This window comes from Quercus lobata, chromosome 5, assembly GCF_001633185.2.
Source record: "Quercus lobata isolate SW786 chromosome 5, ValleyOak3.0 Primary Assembly, whole genome shotgun sequence".
Classification (NCBI taxonomy): Eukaryota; Viridiplantae; Streptophyta; class Magnoliopsida; order Fagales; family Fagaceae; genus Quercus; species Quercus lobata.
This window is the reverse complement of record NC_044908.1, coordinates 42926313-42933722: the sequence shown is the minus strand read 5'-3', so window position 1 is coordinate 42933722 and position 7410 is coordinate 42926313. Positions and strand designations below refer to the sequence as shown.

The 7410-nt window shown below is 31.4% G+C and overlaps 1 long non-coding RNA gene across 2 annotated transcripts; it reads right to left on the bottom strand.

Moving 5' to 3' along the window:
- Positions 1-2119: 2119 nt before the first annotated feature.
- Positions 2120-7001, bottom strand: LOC115992139. 2 transcript variants are annotated; one of them, XR_004092430.1, is made up of 6 exons: positions 6558-7001; positions 6305-6336; positions 5553-5626; positions 5366-5421; positions 4811-4985; positions 2120-2387 (listed from the first exon to the last, which is right to left on the bottom strand). It is a non-coding gene; the product is annotated as an uncharacterized LOC115992139 (long non-coding RNA). The 2 variants fall into 2 exon arrangements; XR_004092429.1 differs by lacking the exon at positions 5366-5421.
- Positions 7002-7410: the final 409 nt, after the last annotated feature.

Sequence of the window (7410 nt, the reverse complement as noted above, 5' to 3'; positions counted from 1 at the left end):
ACGCATTAAGCTTCAGGATTTGAGACTAGAACGCATGGTCTATAGTCTTGGGACTTTATTGTTAACCGGTTTCCCATATAAAAAATCTGACTGTACGTTTCTCATCTCAGGCTTCCAACACGTCTAAGAATAAAATCTAGAACTGTCATACACGCATGTATGTTTGTGAAAACTGCAAATGAGTGGAGACAATTTATTAACTTCTAGAACAGACTTTATCACTATTACAAAACTCTTGTCCTGAAAACAGGAAAGAGATTTTTTTATACAAGTAGGTGTGAATTTTGATATTGGTTTATGTTGGTTTATGGGAAATGCTAATGCATTGCTAATGAGTAAAGAATGATATGTATTTATAAGTGTTTAAGCTATCTTCCTAGTTTAACATATTTATTTTTATTAAGTGAACTAAGAATTAACATCTTTGAATTTCATACAAATCTCATATATATATATATATATATATATATATTTTTTTTTTTGACATGATTTTTATCTATTCATTTAGATGTTGATGTGGATTTTTAATTTTTTTTTTATTAACCGCGTTATCTTTAAATGTGACAACTGTACAATCAGTCAATCACGTAAGGTTTATTTATTTTGAGTAAAAAGTTTTTATTTTTCATCATTGAAATGATGGCAGCAGTAGCCAAAAAATAACAATAGGTTTAAAAACTCGTGGACAAAACTGAAAGTTCTAAAACATTAGGACCAAAATGAAGGTAACCCAAAATATAGAGATGGAAAATGTGTTTTTGTCTTTTTTTGGGAGGGGGGGGGGGGGGGGGGGGGGGTTGGAGGTGTTATAGTGTATATATTTATCTTGATACCGTTTTTTTATGAAAAATGAAATTAGAGATTATTTTTATGAAATTGCTTAAACAAGTTACAAATGTGAATGATTATGGGTTTTTATATTGTGTTTTTGAATGGCCTTTTGTTGAATATTTAGTTCATTTGTTGTTATTTGGATTATTTTTATTGATATTTAGGCTAATTTTGAGAGTTGTGCTAGGGACACAAGATATTATCGCGACAACTAAGGTGCCAGTCTCTCATATGCTAAAATAAAATAATAAAATATTATACTAGGACCCACTACATTAAAAATAAGGTTGTTGTGAAAATGTTGTGAGTTTTTGTTATGTCCATAGAATTTTTCTAATTTTATTTTTTTTATTTGGACTTTTATTCTTTTTTATATAAGGAATTAAGGATTATGTAAAATTATTTTTGTTGAACCAAAATTCTTGGGATTTTCAAGTCAGGGTGTTTTATAATTTTTTATGGTGTAAACAAAGCATGTTGGTTTATATATATATATATATATATATATATTGGTAATCTAAACACCCCTGATCAACATATATTTAAAGTCACCATTGCACCTAAGTGTATTATAAGCTTGTCTAATTATAAGGCACGTGAAGAACATATCAAATATAGCACAATGAATTATTAACAATCTTATAACTCAATTACTTGACACATTTTCGTGTTTATAAAGGAGACATCAAGGGTTGAAATCCATCATTCCTCCAACTATCCAATATTAAAAAAAATATGGCACAATAAATTCCCATTGCATAGAAAAGTCCTTAGCAAAGAAATTGACCAGGTTAATTACTAGACTAGATGAAGTCTGAAGAGAAATTAGTGGTAAAGTTCGCCATTTTTCAAAAGACAACATTACATTTAAATCATTGTAGGCCTATTTGGGGTTTGTTAGCATTTGTCAAACTACTATGTAAAATGTCTTGAAGTTGTTAGGACACCTGTTTTAGGTTTTTAGATGTAAGAAATGATTTTAATACACTACAAGAAACTTGGTTATTTTCAATGGTTGAAACCGTCAAAAAAAGTATTAAAACTATTGAAAAAAATATTTTCAACGGTTGGAATGACCGTAGAAAACCGTTATTAAAAACCATGTCGAGAACATTTTTCTATGACCTATGCAACCGTTGAAAAAAGTATTACACATTTATCAACAGTTAATAACCGTCGAAATATATACACATAAATGTAGATTAAAGCATGCTTATTACTTTTATCCACATGCACCCAACCGTTGAAATAAGTATCTTCTTGTTAAAAAAAAAAAATCCAAATGCACTCTTTCACATTAATCAAAATATAATAACCTGAAACAAACTGTAAAAATCAATACAACTCAACTACTCTGCCTACTGCCCTTTACACTCTTAAATTTACATTGTTCATCTACCTTTCAAAATAGAAGATTTTTATAACCTTTAACCTTCAAGACCAATTCATTGGAAATTTTAAAAACATAGTGACTCACATCTGCCATTTAGACATCTATAGCCAGGTCCTATTCAATGCGCATGAGATCCCATTAATCACTAAGTTCTTTTTGATGCCTGCAAAAAGTACCGTCCATTAGTCATTGTTATAAGTGCCAAACCTGAATAAAAAGCCAAATAAGGGTAGTTCATTTTAGGAAGAAAATGCACCTATCTAAAAAAATAGGCGAAAAACATATTTTAGTCTTTACATTTTCAGACGATTCTTATTTTTGTCCCTACATTTTATTTTTACCGCTTTTAGTCCCTATCTTGAAAAACACTTCCCGTTTTGGTCCCTGCCGTTACATTAGAGACGAAAAATACATACGTGGCAAACGGCAAAATTAAAAAATATTAAAAATATTTTATTTTATTTTAAAATAAAATAAAATTTTAGTTATCAATAATTTTAAAATAAAAATATTAAAAATTTTAGTTAAAAATATTTGTTCTTCATGTTCTTCCCCAAGAACATGATTGCCCAGAAATTCAAGATTTTCTTCCCTTTTATTTCATTTTCTTAGCATCCAAACAAGCAAAAACATATATAAAACCATGATCAAACTCAGATACTCTGACACAATCAACTAACAACGATCCAAAAAAAAAAGAAAAGAAAAAAAAGAAGAACAACTGACAACGCCATCAGCCAAATGCATATCAATATTGCTCAACGAAAAAAAAAAAAATTAGCTTCCAAAATCCACACCATAAACTCCCAAATCACTTCACACTAAACCATGAACACAAAAATTCCAGAAACCCAATTCATTTGAATGACACAAGCCTCCTTCTATATCACCCACCCACCAAACTCAAAAACCGATCCACTTCAACCATGAACATCTAAATCCAAATGGTACTTGGGTCAAATTCAGACACAAACCCATCCCAATTCACCAAACCCACACCCAGTTCAACTATTTGTTTCGTTGGTGGCCAGATCTGAAACATCACACCGAGATAGCTCGATCTGGGTTCATTCACCGATGACAGACAGAAATGAGGAGCTGCTTGTGGGTTCATTCACTGTCACAAAGCGTTTTCACCTCCGAATCTAAATCACCCTCGCCGGATCTGAAGCGGATCTGAATCGCCCTCGCTTGATCGCAAAGCGTTTTCACGTTCGCCTCCTGCAACGGCTTGCACTCCATCAGAAGCTCGATCCGACAGTCCAGATCATCCGCGTGCGACGGCATCGTTTTGTGTCTTTTTCAGTCAATCAGTCACTCTCCCTCTCTCTGCGATCAGATCTGCACCGCCGAGATCGCCGATTTCTCATAATTGAGTTTTGGTGTATTTTATTGCCTTGCTCTCCGTCATCACCATCGTTGCTCTAGTCCTCACCAATGACTGTCTCAATGTCCTCATTTCGCTAACGGGTCGATAATAATATGTGGGACTGCTTAAGTGTTTTGGGTTTTGTTAGTTGATTGTGTCATAGCATCTGAGTTTGATCTGGTTTTGTATATATTTTTGCTTGTTTGGATGCTAATAAAACGAAATAAAAGAGAAGAAAATTTTGAATTTCTAGGCAATCATGTTCTTGGGGGAAGAACAAATATTTTTAACTAAAATTTTTAATATTATTATTTTAAAATTATTGATAATTAAAATTTTATTTTATTTTAAAATAAAATAAAATATTTTTAGTATTTTTTAATTCTACCGTTTGCCACATGTGCATTTTCCGTCTCTGATGTAACGGCAGGGACCAAAATGGAAAGCGTTTTTCAAGATAGGGACTAAAAGTGGTAAAAATAAAATGTAGGGACTAAAATGGGAATCGCCTGAAAATGTAGGGACTAAAATGTATTTTTCGCCAAAAAAATAAAATAAATAAACCAACACAAAAATAGTCACATATTAGCAATTTACAAATGTATAGATGCAAACTTGGTAAGTTAAAGTGAATGATTGGACTGAACTATCAACATTTTAAAGGAAGTAATTTATTCTATAACCTCCTTTAAAATGTACCTTATTTCATAACTGATTTGGAACCTGAATAAAAAGCCAAGGGCTAAGCTTTGATCGGTTGATGTTACTAGCTAAAACTAAAAGAAATGCAATAAACAAAAACAATATAGAAACTTATTCACATGAACCATGCTCTCTCCTTACCCTGACTGTGGTTCTAATTTATTGCCTTTTCTAGATAGCATGTTTCTCTGTTGACTTGTTTTCACTTTTTTCTCTGTTTGAGTGCTCCATAGTATACTCCTTATGTACTACAACCTCTCTTTTTTATTTCGGTTTAATGAAATTTTTACTTCTTTACTGATAAAGGAAAAAAGGTTCCATCAGAATTTAAATAATTATTTAATTCATAAGAATGAATAGTAGGATAATAAATATTAAAAAAAAAAAAAAAGCATGAATTCAAAAATTCCAGAAAACTTTTTGCATTAATAGTTTATACCCAAAACTCCAAAACTGATATAATATGATTTAGTAAAGACGAGATGGGATAAGCCCATCAAGGTTTAAGTTCTAACCTGCCCATAATTCAAGACTCCAGCTGAAGAGTTCATTTCAATGTTCCTAAAACGCTGTAATTCGCCTTTAGAGAAGTCCCCCACTCGAGCACATTCCATGATATACATATAATCAGTAGGGAGAAATGCAAATCCATGGTTGTCCCAGTCCATGTCAACTAATTCAGCCATTTCACTATAGTTGTTCAACAAAAAAATATCAATATACCAAAAAAAAAAAAAAAAAAATCAACTCAGAGAGCAGCATACGTGTATTTTTTAAACTTCAATCATTACATAACTGTTACATGTTAGATTAATTCACAAGGGCGCCTTTAATTCTTGAATAACATTGGGATAAACCCCAAAACTAAAGTCAGCAACTTTTGTAAATATTTAAAAATTAAATAGTTTTAATTTATGTCATTTTGAATAACAAGAGGGTCATTCTGACAATGTATATGTTTGCACCAAATCATTTCAAAGTCCATAAATTTAGAGAGAGACAGCAAAAATAATAAAAAAGCTCCACTCAAAAATTTTTTTTTTATTAGTTTCTGAGTATCCCAACTATACCTGTTGTCACTGTTAAGTTGAGAAACTAAAAGAGCTTGCTCTGTCTCTACACATTCCTAAGATGAGAAACACAAAAATGGAGCTTTTTTATTGCAAGATGTCACTCATATAAATCCCAAGTATTAAGTTCTACAAAAGAAAGATATTAGAGTGTATATTGTACAAGCACAAGCAGGCATTTGCTCACCTCACAAGCTCTCGAAGGAACACCTCTATGTGGCTGTATAGACTATGAACTATCAAATCTTGGAGGCGACTGACCTGAAATTTGTTATAATGTATCAACTTTCAACTAAAAACTCGTAACAAATTGGACCCTCTAAAGCCCATGAAAACAAAACTTTCAACCATTTAAAAGTTCAAAGGAGATCTCATCAAAGTTTTCTGTAAATTTATCAAACATAACTAATCAAGACAAAATCTGATTTGTTCTGAAGAACTAAAAGCTTATCATAAATCTCTCATAGTTTGAACCATCATCCAACTCAAGATACAAGTTTACATTCTACAACCATCATTGCCATTGGAAACATGAATTCGTGATTCAGCCAACAAAAAACAGAGTATCTAATATAAAAAATGCAAGTCAGTATAAAAAAAAATGCAAATCAGTTTCATTCTCAATGCTCAGTACCATATATTGCACTTATGTTGATAATTAAATGGTAAGAATGTCCTTCTACATATTCAATCTCAAGAATTATTTCATAAAAATTAACAACGTTCATTATTAAAGCACATTTGATGGGAACAAAAACAAGCCATAAAGCACACCCCAATATCAACCAATCACTATAAATTAACAACAGAAAAAACTACTATGATCATTAATTTGGCAGAAAATAAGTGAACGCTATAGAATTCCAATTAATAATAATAAGAATAATTGAAACTTAGGATTAGTTATGGAACAAAGAACAAAAATTAGAAGAAACTTACTTTATTAGCTTGACCATCCTTTGTAGTAGACTCTGAAACAAAACACAAAGCCATCTAAGAAAGATACAAAAACCTATATATAGGCATATACACAGGAAGAGGTAGAGAGGGAGAGAGAGGGAACCTTGGGGGGTTTGGGGAGAGAGAGGAAGTGAGGGAGAATTTAAATATTCACCCTAAAATTTTCCCAGGAACCAAACATTACAATTTAAAAAAAAAAAAAAAAAAAAAAAAAAAAAACATGAAAACGCACCGAATTTTCCTCCATTGAAGAATCAAGACAAATCAGGCAAAATGATCTTCGTTTTGCAGTGGCAATTGAGCTTGAAACCCTAGAAAATTGGGGGAGATTAGATGAGGTTGGCGAAGAGTAGAAGAGTTGACAGAAGACTTCGACTTCGATTTTGTGAGTGACGATGAGACACAGCCACCGCATTGAGAAACCAATAGCTATGCAATTGCCATGACCTAGAGCTACGAAATTTCCATGATTGAGAGCTATGAAATTGGGTTTGAAATTTCTAAGTTTTGTGTGAGAGAGATTTGAGCTACTAGAGAGAAAATGAGAAAATGTGAGAGCTATCTTTAAAACTTTGATTTGTTCTGTAGTTTTATATAAGTTCCGTGTTTCTAATTTTCAACACTGACAACCGTAGATAAAAGATGTAGTTTATCTTCTACATTCATCAAGCCTACGGATAAAACTTTTATTTAATTTTTTTTTGACGCTTGTTTCAACAGTTGTGCCAACTGTGGAAATAAGTAGGTTAATTTCCTTATTTTGATCTACAGTTGAGTACAATTGTAGAAACTTAGGGGTTTTATTAACATTTTTTAGTAACTGTAGATAAAAAAATGTTGAAAAAACTCAAGTTTGTTGTAGTGATAGGATATTATAAAAGTGTTGTTATATTTTGTAAATACTTATTTTCATGATAATTAGGCTCAAATTATACATTGGGTAACTTTTGTCCATATTAATTACAATACTTCTTTATTTTTTTTATTAAATTAGTATTATGTAAATGTGATGCATGACTTAATTAAAAATTATAAGCAAATAAATCCAAATTATATTAATAATGAGTGAGTGACATTACAAAAAC